Genomic DNA, 12,811 nt, shown 5'->3' on the forward strand with positions numbered 1-12,811 from the left:
GAGAGGCACTTATGTATGTATACAACACAGTGGTCCATTATTTTAAATATGACAAATTCACATTCTCTCTCTCTTTCTTTCTCTCTCTCTCTCTTACTCTTTCTCAGATGCAATGAAAGTGCGGGTTGTTGGTGGTCACAGTCGCTGTGCTGGTAGAGTGGAGGTTCTTCATAGAGGTCAGTGGGGAACAGTGTGTGATGAGGAATGGGATTCGGTTGATGCTGCAGTGGTGTGTAGAGAGCTGGACTGTGGAGAACCTGTAGATGCTCTGGGTGATGCTCATTTTGGACCGGGATCAGGACTGATCTGGATGAGTGCTTTATGTTCTGGAATGGAATCTACACTGAAGAACTGTGGTTCAGCAGGATGGGGCATACACACATGTACTCATAATGGTGATGCTGGAGTCATCTGCTCAGGTGAATGACATAGTATATACTGTTATAATACTGTTTGTCATATACTTAACGCATACACTTTGATTAACTGTGATTTGTCTCTTTTGTACCATTTATTAAATATAAACAGATCATAAACATTCCAGACTTATTGATGGACCTCACCTGTGCTCTGGGAGATTAGAGGTGATTCATGTGAATGCATGGAATTCAGTGTGTGACGCTGCCTTTGACCAGCAGGATGCAGAGGTTGTGTGTAGAGAGCTGGACTGTGGGGCTCCTGTACAGGTGCTGGGAGCAGCTGCTTTTGGCAAAGGAGACACTCAGATGTGGACACAAGAGATTCAGTGCAGGGGAAATGAATCTTATATTTCTTTCTGTCCAACATCATCTCTCAAACACAACTGTACCCATGAGAATGCCATTGGGCTGTTATGTTCTGGTAATAGAGCTGTAGTTTTCCACTAATAACAAAGGTTTTATGTATTTATTTTTTTACTTTATTTAAAAAAAACTAAAAATATTGTTCTTCATTTAGGTTACACTGATCTCAGACTGGTAAATGGTCCAGACTCCTGTTCTGGTCGAGTTGAACATCAATACTTCAGTAAATGGGGCACAGTGTGTGATGCATGCTGGGATATGAGAGCTGCCAGGGTCCTCTGTAGACAGCTGAATTGTGGGATTGCTGTGTCTGTTGTGGGATCAGACTGGTTTGGAGAGGGAATCGGTGAAATCTGGGCTGATGTGTTTGATTGTGACGGGAATGAAACAAAACTCTCAGAATGTTCCATCTCTTCATGGAGTCGAGCTGAATGTTCTCATAGACGAGATGTTGGAGTCATCTGCTCCGGTGAGAGGATTTTGAGCAAAAATGTTGAATATATACTGCAATATCTTGCAACATCTTAGTAAAATGCCACATCTCCTCAGGTTCCTCTCTGGCTCTTCATGATGGTCTGCTGCGGTTGTCTGGAGAGAGACAGTGTGAGGGGGAGCTGGAGGTTTTCATCCATCAGGTCTGGAGGAGAGTTCTGCTGGACTCCTGGAGTCTCACTGAATCCTCTGTGGTCTGCAGACAGCTGGGCTGTGGCTCTGTGCTGAACTTCTACGGCTCCTCTTCATCCAGTCCTGAACACAGTCATGAGTGTGTGACGGGCTTCCAGTGCTCTGGGAGTGAAGCTCATCTGGGGAACTGCAGCTCTCCACAAACTCTCAACTGCAGCTCCACGCAACAGCTGTCAATCACCTGCCTTGGTGAGAAGAGCAACATCTGGACAGATTCTCCAGTTGTTTGTGGTCAATAATGTGTTTTTCTTTCTCCGAATATTAGGCCGTGGGTCCATCAGGCTGGTGGGTTCTGGGGGAGACTGTGCAGGGAGGCTGGAGGTTTTTCACAACGGCTCATGGGGGACAGTGTGTGATGACTCCTGGGATATTAAAGATGCCCATGTGGTGTGCAGACAGCTGCAGTGTGGAGTGGCCCTCAGTAACCAGCAGGTACCAGCCTGGTTTGGTCCTGGTTCTGGACCCATATGGCTGGATGAGGTGGAGTGTGAGGGGAATGAAACGTCCCTGTGGAGCTGCTCTTCTCCAGGCTGGGCAAAACATAACTGTAATCACAGGGAGGATGTAGGAGTCGTGTGCACAGGTAAACAGTAAACAATAATTTAAATAATAACATTTTAATAACCCATAAATGGCACCCATGATTAGCAATATCCATTGTGTTTGCATTATACACATTAAGAACAGGGTTGAAAAAGGTTCTTATGCATTTTTAGAAGAATTCCGAAAGTGATTTCATGAAGGGTTCATGCACATGCATTTTTCTAGTGTAGATGTAAAACAGTACTAACATGCTCTGATGAAGTTTTCCCTACTCCACGGTGCGACACTGCTGCTGACTATTCACTGGAAAACACACATGAAAATTATAATCCAGTTCTCAAATGAATGACTCTGAGTCGGTTCGTTTTGTCATCTGGCAGTGAAATACAAGACCCCCGCCCCCGAAATATTTATTTCTTAAAAGCTCTAAAAGAACTGTTCATTTTTTAATTAATTAATTCTCCTTCCTTTCTCTCTAGAGTTTAAAGAGATCAGGCTAACTGAGGGCTGTGAAGGGAATGTGGAGGTTTTCTACAATGGATCCTGGGGTAATGTGTGTTACAACAAGATGGACAGAGACACAGCGAGTCTGATCTGTCAAGAGCTGAACTGTGGAAGATCTGGTAGTGAACCCAGATATTTAGTGGGACTGAAGCCTCATAACTGGCTGGATTATTTTCAATGTCGACGACATGATTCCACTTTATGGCAGTGTCCATCTTCACCCTGGGGACAGAATGACTGTGATAATGAGGTGGCCATGATCTCTTGCTCAGGTACATTTTTAAACCATTTAAACTCAGTGATATTTCTGTGAATATAAAAGTTAAAAATTACATGAAACACTGAATAAATTATTTAAAATTATTTTCATGAAACTGTGATCATGTTATAATCTCAGAGGAGGAAATTCAAGAGTCTCTGCGGAGTCTCTGCATGTTCAGCATCTCCTTACCAGAGAAAGTGTACAAGTAAGTTTATTTGACAACAAATTGGTTTAAATATTTATTACTTTTTCCACGTGTAAAACTGACTAGCTGACATATCTTTGAAAATAATAGTAATGAGTACCATTATTCATACAGTGACAGCCCTTGAATCTGTAAACCACAAATAATAAAGTAGCTGCAGGATTTTTTTTCAGAATAAGAAAAATTGGAGGTGCTTTCTGCCAGTCATTTGTTTTGCATTTTTAGGCTAACATTGATTACAGCATATTTACTATATGTGCAGTTAAATATTGAATTATTTGTTCTCCACATTTGAAGACCTTTACCTTCCTTCTCTGTGTGTGTTTTGTTACAATATTTATTGTAAAGCACATTTAAAAACAACCAAGGTTGACAAAAGTGCTGTAAAGAAATAGAGTAAAACTTAAATAAATAAATAATAAGTAAATACATTTAAAATAAATAAATAAGACTACCAAATTTCAAACACACCAATACTAAAACAATATTCATACTGGTACTGACAGGCCAAATTGTTGAGGGCTTTATAAACAAGTAATTGAATTGTAAAATCAGTTCTGTATTTGATAGGGTACCGGTGCAGTGTACATAAAATAAAAGCTACTGTCTTATTGTTGCGGGTCCCAGAGAAGTCTAGCAGCTGCTTTTTGCACTAGCTGTAGGTGGGAGGGGGAAGGCTGAAACACTGTAATAAAATGAATTACAATATTCTAAACAAGTTGTTACAAAAGTATGAATCACTGTTTGGAAGTTACTCTGTGGTAAAAAGGGTTTCATTTTTGAAAGTCTAGTGCATTGACTTTCATATGGGGCTAGAAAATCATGGTCAACATCTAGCACACAATATTCCTTAGGCCCGAATTATTTTGGTTTTATTGTCATTTAAATTTGGAAAATTACTTGATAGCCAAAGCTTAAGTTCTTCTAAACAGGCCAACAGTGGTTGAAAACCATTTTTATGCTTTAAGGGAAAATAGATCTGAGCATCATCATACTCTATATTTGTTAAAAAATGGAAGGCAATCATTAGCATGTACAGGGTAAACAATACTGGCCCAAGGATTGATGCAAAGTGTACACTGAATTAGACAGATGGGATCTTAATGTTGTGATCTTCTCAACAACGAAATCTTCCCAAAGTTGTCACAGAAAGAAGTAGAGGGCTCTAGAATGGAATGCACAGAGGGAGTTAATAATACAAAAACGAACTTGAGGTTAAAGACAATGTTGTGCTGAAGCTGGTCCATGCTGTTTGATATGTGTTTTAGATCATGTTCCTCTCAGACTGAGTGGAGGGGAGGGCCGGTGCTCTGGGAGGCTGGAGGTGTATCATAACGCTGTGTGGGGCTCAGTCTGTGATGATCAGTGGGACATCAGCGATGCTCAGGTGGTCTGCAGGCAGCTGGGTTGTGGAGCAGCACTGAGGGCTGATGGGAATTCAGTCTTTGGTGCTGGTGAAGGTGTTGTGTGGATGAACAGAGTCGAGTGCAGAGGGAATGAGATTCACCTGTGGGACTGTCCTCTCTCCCTGAAAAACCACACTGACTGCTCCCACAAAGAGCACGCTGGACTCACCTGTGCAGGTGACAGCAAAACACAAGCAAATAGTATTCATTTCATAATTTTAAAGTAAAATATTTGTATATTCAAGACACTTGCATGAACTGATTATAATTTCAGTATCTTTTACATTGCCAGATTTGTCAGTGTCCACTACTCCTGCCACAACAACATCAGCTTCCCCTCCAGTGCACTCAACATCAGTCTCTCCTCCACAAACTCCTCCAGCAGCGTCTCCCCCCGTCCCCCCAGTGCTTGTGATTGTCCTGGGAGTTGTGCTCTTACTGCTCTTAGTGCCACTGCTTATACTGATTCAGCAGAACAGAGTGATGAGGAGAGGTAGGAGAGATCCAGAGACTGTCATATTGTGTCTTATTCAGTGTGTGATCAGTCATGTGTTGTGAACTGACAGCAGGTTTGTCTGTCTACACTCACAGCTCTCTCTGACTGGTACACAGGACTACACAGGACTCAGTCTGAGACTGAACCAGTATATGAGGAAATTTATCACAGACACAATCAATTTACTCATAGAGGTGAGGCATCATGAGTAGAACGTAACTGTACTGATTCAAAGGTGTTTACTTCTCCTCGATTGCTAGCACAATACTAATTACCCTTACAATGTTAAAGTCAGCTTGGCACCTCATGCTTATATAAGGATCAAGTTGTTGATATTAACTTTCAAAACAGCTTGCAAAGTTGAATCCTACAAAGATGACATATATATATATATATATATATATATATATATATATATATATATATATAACATGTTTCTAATTGTCCTGCCTTGCTTTAATAGGGAGTCTCATCTCTGAAGACACCGGTGAGCTTCTCTCAGGTTAGAGAGATGATTTACAAACTTTGATTTACAAAGTTATAAATGTAAACTGTGTAATATACTGTATATATATAATATATATATATATGCATGTATGTATGAGTACTATTTTGATTTTGAAGAGAGGGTCAATGAAATCACACCAAGATTGTATGAGGATATCTTCACTGGTGGACCGATACCGGATCGTGAGACAGGTGCTGATGCTCTTCTGTACTTGAGTTGTATTTCGTTCTCTGTGATTCTACAATGTGCATATTAATATATACAGTACATTCAAGTTTGTTTTGAGTGTGATAACAATGGTTTCATGTTAAATTTGTAGATGACACACCAGAAGGATATTATGATGTCATTACTAGTAGACAGAACTATGCTACTGAAAAAGGTGACTTTATTTTTATATAATTTTGCTCATGGATTTTTACACCCTACTTCTTTAAAGGGAAGGAGTTCTGATAAAGTAAAATGTTATTTTATCATCTTGTTACATTTAAGAGCTTATATTGTTGTTTGTGTGTGTGTGTGTGTGTGTAGTGGACACATCAGAGAATTATGAAGATGTTGTCATTAATGGACAATGCTCTCAATGTGCAACAGGTGAGTCACAATGAACTTATTTTTAAAAAACTACATTTGTTTCGATGATCTACTGAATGTGTTTATACCATTAATGAAGTATTATGGCTATATTAGGTGTAATCTAATAATCTGTCATGAGAGGACAGGGACTTATGACATGACACAAGTTCAAGGTGTATTAAAAATTAAAATTATCTTTTTGTACATGTGTAAAGAGGGGGATCAGGAGGAGTATGATGATGTGTGGAGTATCACTGAAGATGTGACAAACCTGTTAGGTAACCTTTTTGGCTTATGATTCCAACATGTATTTTAAATATTAAGAATAAAATTGCCTATCAAAAGTTCAGACACACCTCATTTTTTATTAGCGCCTATTTTAAGACAATAACTTTGAAGTAATTCTATTAGTAATTTGCTGATTTAAATGAAATTAACTCTGAATACTGATGCAATCATAACATTAAACAAGTTTTTTTTCTAAATGCAGACTATGATGATATCGGGGAGGAGTCAAACGATGAGGGAGGGGCCGTATGACTCAATGGCCACACCTACTGCCTCTGTTTATTTCATCGTTTTTTTTTTTTTAAAGAGTTGCTTTTGATTCTCTTAATATTCTGTAATATGGTCATGAACACAAATCTAGATTAACAGAACTACTGTTAACATGATAAATTATAGTTAACATATCAAGGTTATGGATCAGAATTAGGGTTAAGTATTTCTACGCTTAATCATTTGTGGTTTGGTTTCTTCTTTTCAGAAAGTGTTTTTTCCTTTCAAATAGCTGAAATATAGGAGAGTCTTCCATTGACAAAATGTGGTAGTTACAATGACTTGCACAAATATGTTTCTGAAATTTGTTGAATACATGTTAGAAAGCATTCATAATCAACCTAAAATAAGATGTTTGCATAAATGTTATTCACTGGCTGTGTAGTAGTCTAAAACAACTGTCATAAGAATATGATTGCATGGTGGAATGCAAGAATTGCATGTCTCGCCTAAAAAAATTACTCTGCTAAATATGACAAAAAATGTGTGCAAGTGATACATAATCAAACAACATTTTTACTGACTACTCTACTCCTGATTCCTGAATTATGAATACAGAGAACATTAAGAATGAGAAATGAATATGTATGAAAAAAATGTATGAAATCTGAATAATATCTGATTCATTATCTTGATCATTGTAACTATAACTTAGAATATATATTTTTAATATTGTTAACTGATTGGTGATTGATTGGTTTTTCTGAAAACTCTGTTTTTCTGTGAACAACAGGTAATAGCTTTTTTTTTATATGGCCTTTTACTGCCATCTTGGGGCTACAGATAAAATGCAGTAATAGAAACTTCAAAGAAAAGGTTTATAGGCTACTTGCCTGTATGATTCGAGCAACCCTAAATAAGATTCTGTCACAGATTCTCAACTGTTTTGTAATGTGGCCTGGTTGTATTGGGCAGTTTTTGAAACCTGCCATCAAATGTACAATTTTTGAGAGGCTAAACCTAAAAGAAACATTCCACAGATGTTGCTGTTGCATGCCTGAATTTGCATTCGGAAATGAAAGTACATTATTTCACATTTTGAGGCTAGAGGTAAACGGGTAGGTGTTTTCACAAATGTGTTGTATTGGTAAAAGTATAATAACACCAGTCTAATCAGTCAAGAGCTGAAGACGTAAAGGGATAGTTCACTGTAAAATGAAAAATTCCCTCATGATTTAATCACCCTCAAGCCATATGACTTTCTTATTTCAGAGTACAATCCGGAGTTATAATAAAACATATCCTGGCTTATCCAAGCTTTATAATGGCAGCTGTTGAGATTTTGAAGCAAAATAAAGTGCATAAACCCATTGTAGTAGTACTCCACATGTTTCCGGGGGGTTGATAAAGGCCTTCTGAAGTGAATCGATAAGAAAATATCCATATTTCAAACTTTATTAACCGTAATCTCTAGCTTCCGATAACTGCCATACTCAAATTTAATTTTTGGGTGAATTATCCCTTTAAAGATGTTGAGTCTGTCCATAACTGGCAGGATGAAGTCAAACGTGCATCACATAATTCAAGTTTGTGATGGTGTTCTTTTCACATTGGGGACAGTGGGGATTTGATTTAGCACAATTATGCATTCATTATAAAATTATTTTAGAATTTATACTCCCGGTTTCACAGACAAGGCTTAAACCTGAGCTGTTTCAACTGAAAGAAACTTGCACTGACTGATCTTTAAATATATCAGTGGCTTTGTTTTGTCTCAAGATGCACAACAGTAATGTTTTTTTCTAAGGCACGTTTATAAAAATGACCTAAATATCCTAATTGAACTATGGCCAAATCCTGGCTTAGTCTAAACCCTGTCTGTGAAACCAGGCCATAATGTTGTGGTGGATTTTACTCTGGACTTGAAATCAAACAAGAGTGGTTTAAAAACTAAATTAAACGCATAAAGCTTATGCTTTCTTGGGTAACTGCTGAAACCACCTTATTTAAAAAAAACTTTATTTCTTAAATTGATAATTGAAGATATTCTCCTTGCGCTAATCTAGCAGTAACGGATGATGAAAGAGAACACATCCGATGATGATTATGTCATTACTGCTTTTCTGTAAATGGTGTTTAGACACATTTGCTAGTAGTAAATGTCACTGAAAGATGGTAAAAAAAATCAGTTGTTTGTTTGTTTGCCATATGCCAGGGCCAGAGAGTTCTTCACTGTCTGTCAGGTATGAGGAACATTTTCTGCATGTCACTTTACAAGAAAAATCAGTTTGGTTGGTGTGGCAAACGTTGTATTCTTCTGAGTAGCTTAAAGACAGCCTAGTCTCACGTACAGAACTGGGACAAGATGACAAAAGCTCAGATCCACATTGTAAAATACTCAAAGTATTAGTACAAACAGAAATGGAGCTCACAGACTCTCTCTGCTGGTCACAAAGTGAACAACTTGCTTATCTTCACTGCATGACCCTTATGGTTTTTGTGGGCCATCTGAAACCACTTGTGGATTTAGGTAAATTAGGTGATTTTTTTCTAAAGTCATTTTGCAATATTATTAATTTTACTGAGTTGAGTTTATTATGTGTTAATGTCGTGCTAACATATGTATACACTAATAGTCATTTTTAGGACATATGCTGTTAGTTATCAGTGCTTTTATCTTGTCTCTGCAGGTGTTGAGCTTTGATGCTGTAAATAAACTGGAGAGTTTCCTGCCTCCTGTAAGTATCATACGTGTGTGTGTGTGCATCCCCTCAGTGAGGTGTCTTGATGTATGGGGAGGAGCAGTTCATCAGCACTGACAGTTTTGATATGGAGAAAATCAGAAAAGCATCCTCTGATTTGTCACTGAAGTTGTTTGATGATTTCCTCTGTTAATGAATGAATATATATGAATGAATGAATGAATAAATAATTTGTCATTGTTGTAAAACAACGAGATTACATTAGAGCCTCAATAGACTGCAGTTTCTTAAGTGCAAATACATAGAATGTAAACATAATAAGGTCCAACATGATCAGCAATAGACCAGTATGTAAACCGGACAGTATGACATTGACAAGGAATAAAGGATATGAGGTAGAGAAACAGTAATAGCCAATAATGATGTGTATTGTTTTTTTTTCTTTCTTTTTTGGCCTGTCAGTAACACAGATAACTATGGAAGCCCATTTCCGCCACGTAAGAAAAAAATTCATGCCTCCAAAAGTCGAAATTATGACATACTTAAGTCATAATTACGAGATAAAAAGTCGAAATTATGACATACTAAGTCGAAATTATGACTTTAAAAGTCGAAATTATGACTTACTAAATCGAAATTACGAGATAAAAAGTCGAAATTATGACTTACTAAAACGAAATTACGAGATAAAAAGTCGAAATTATGACTTAAAAAGTCGAAATTACGAGATAAAATGTCGAAATTATGACTTAACTATGTCATAATTACGAGATAAAATGTCGAAATTATGACTTCCTGCTGGCTCATCTACACGACAGGAGGACACACGATTATGGAAGGCCAGGTGTAATGATGTGAACACATTAAGTAGTAACCTATTTTATGTGGGATTTTAAGCATGCTTTGATGATCATTGCCTTAATTAGCGGAACGGCATGGAAAAGTCTGAGCAAACCCACCCTTGAAAGCATTTCAAGCAAAGAATTGCATCACCCCAAGTAAGTCACATTACAGAAGTAGGCCTATTGTACGTATATAAAACTAGAATGATCCCGCATCATGTTCAGATTTTAATAATTGACTGGCGCATAAAACGCTCTTTAACAATAGCCTAGGCTATATGGAAAAGTTTGAACACTGTGAAAATGTTGGAATTTGCAGATGTAAGTTATAATAATGATTAGCATGTAACATTTTATGGGGAAACCAACATTTTACTTCATATAGCTACCATAATTCCACAAAAATATTAATTGGGTCAAATTTACTGCATAAATACTGTCATGAAATTGTATTTTATTGTACGTGTTTACTACAGTATGCTTAATAGTAGCTAATAATGTTTATCCATGTTGTTGTGATGTGCAGCCTATGGTTTAAAAAAAAGAAAACAAAAATACAATCAGAAATTATATATGTAAAAACTATCAATTTCATGTATCTTATTTATTTGTCATCACGATATACAATCATCAATTCAGTTTCGATATCGAACCAAGACGGATTCTCGTTGTGATTTCTATTGTTCGTTCAAAGTCGTAGCCCTCACTAGATGGCAACAAAGACCGATCTGATAGCAGCTAACATTTATGCTGATAGACGTAACCGGCTTTGTGGTATTATTATATATATCGTTGTCTTCTAGGATGGATGACATTTATGACTTTATGAAGTCAAGAAACGTTTCAGATGACATCATACAGCGAATGCAACTGGATAAGGTATTCATGAAACTGTTAAATATGTATCACATGTAGCCTACAGTCCCTAAAAATTGTCACAGAGAAACTTTGGAACAATATATTCTGTTTAAAATTTTCTCCAGTAGAAGTGCTTAAACTGCTCTGTCTTGTTTCTTTCTAAATATACTGAGTACTCAATACCGAGTACTGAATCCTATGTCTCTGGTTCAAAAAACAAACCCTCCTCTATAACTCACTTTAAACCCCTGGGTTTATAACAATCAGTTGACTGTACATTATTCCTTATACATTATAGTTTATCCAAGTCCCCTTTAATTCTATAGTGCTCAATACACATTTGTTTTAAAGCAGCTTTACAGTAAGAAACAGGAAAATTATGGTCTTAAAAAATAATAGCAACATTGTTCAGCTGAAGTCAATTCAGCGTTAATTGATTATGTTCAAAAACAGTTTAAGATCAGTTATGAAATTAGATCAATCCTGCTACAAAGTAGTGCTGCAGAAAACAATAATGTCATTGTCCATCTCAGCTCAGTTCTCACCCAATTTCAGTTCAGTTGAATCAGTAATATTTCTGAATTATACCTCACAGGGTCACGGACATCAGAGAATGGTAAACGTATATTTAAAGTGTTTTAAAGTATATTCTTTTTGCAGATTGATTGCAGTGTCATACAGCTTATGACAGATGACCAGCTGAAGGAATATCTGCCTTCCTATGGTGACCGACTGGCTGTTCATGGATACTGCAGGCGAAAAGAACAAGATCCCAGTGGCCGAAAAGCTAAACTTTTTGATCGGCTGAGAACCAGGCTAGCAAGAAGCAAAGGTGACACTGACAATGTATGTGAAAAAAAAATGTCAAAAAATGCTCAAAAGAGTATGCGAAAAATTGAGATGGGATGGATGCATTTTCGAGAAGGAAAGTTTACTCAGGTCCGAACAAAAAAAGGTGGGGGTACACGGAAAATCTCTGTGTCAAAGGACTGTAGAAAAAAGGATCTACTTGAAAAGGCTGTCAAGTTGTTTTTTCCTGGTGAGAAAAGTTCAGAGGGAAACTATACAGATTTTGTGGTTGATGTAACAGACTTTAAAGAGCAAGAAATAGATGCCCAGATTACAGTTGGAGAACTTTATGAGCAGACCAAATTACCAGTCTTGCGTTTTTACTTGACAACCAAGAAGAAAATCATCCCTAGTGACACACAGTCAGACACACAGTTCCACTTCAGCAGCGAAACAATTGCGCAGAGAGTGGAAAACATGCAGGATTCCTGGTCTCCCACACATACCAGCCAATCCGCTCTGTTCTCTGACAATGTAGAGCCAGATCTAATTTACCTAGGCAGTAGCGCTGTAATTGCAACAGGCGGTGATGATGTTTTTTTGTCTGAGTCCATAACTAGCGTGACTGATGTATCAAGTGTGATTGAGACTGATGCAGCCAGACAGCCAGAGGTGGACAATCTGGAGGATAGTGGCACTGTAACTGTCTCCACAGGACACATCTCTGGGCTGGAAGACACTGCGCTAGATGACACCTTACCTCTTTTAGAGGAATCATATTATGTTCCTTCTCCAATTGATAACTCACCAGAGCCGTTTGTTCAGAGTGAAAGGGTGAAGAAAATTCTTGTTATTCATCGCGGCCAGGCCCTTCGACAGCTTATCGCACATTTTTGTGACAAAAGTGTCTTGACAGATAACATATCTATGAAAGTCATTCTTCCTGATGGACGGCTAGAAAATGCTGTTGATGAAGGAGGGGTTTTGAGGGATGTGCTCTCCGAGTTTTGGAATGACTTTTATGAGCAATGCACTTTGGGAAATAGTTTTAAGGTCCCTTATCTAAGACATGACTTTGGTCAACAAGAGTGGGAAAACATTGGCCGAATCATTGCATTTGGTTGGCTAAAAGAGAAGTACCTGCCTGTAAAAATAG

The 12,811-nt window shown here is 37.6% G+C and overlaps 2 pseudogenes across 2 annotated transcripts in view; both read left to right on the forward strand.

Annotated features, from left to right (window-relative positions):
* LOC306859028 (scavenger receptor cysteine-rich type 1 protein M130-like) overlaps positions 1-12,811 on the forward strand; it is a 50,027-nt pseudogene that overhangs the window by 4,128 nt on the left and 33,088 nt on the right. The window lies entirely within an intron of this gene.
* Positions 113-7,833, forward strand: LOC306858491 (scavenger receptor cysteine-rich type 1 protein M130-like; annotated as a pseudogene). The gene is made up of 16 exons: positions 113-419; positions 529-840; positions 937-1,251; positions 1,332-1,655; positions 1,732-2,049; positions 2,489-2,785; positions 2,911-2,980; positions 4,249-4,563; positions 4,679-4,879; positions 4,978-5,076; positions 5,346-5,384; positions 5,507-5,581; positions 5,710-5,772; positions 5,922-5,984; positions 6,182-6,244; positions 6,457-7,833. The product of its transcript is annotated as a scavenger receptor cysteine-rich type 1 protein M130-like (transcript).

This window comes from Barbus barbus, assembly GCF_936440315.1.
Source record: "Barbus barbus genome assembly, chromosome: 39".
Taxonomy (NCBI): Eukaryota; Metazoa; Chordata; class Actinopteri; order Cypriniformes; family Cyprinidae; genus Barbus; species Barbus barbus.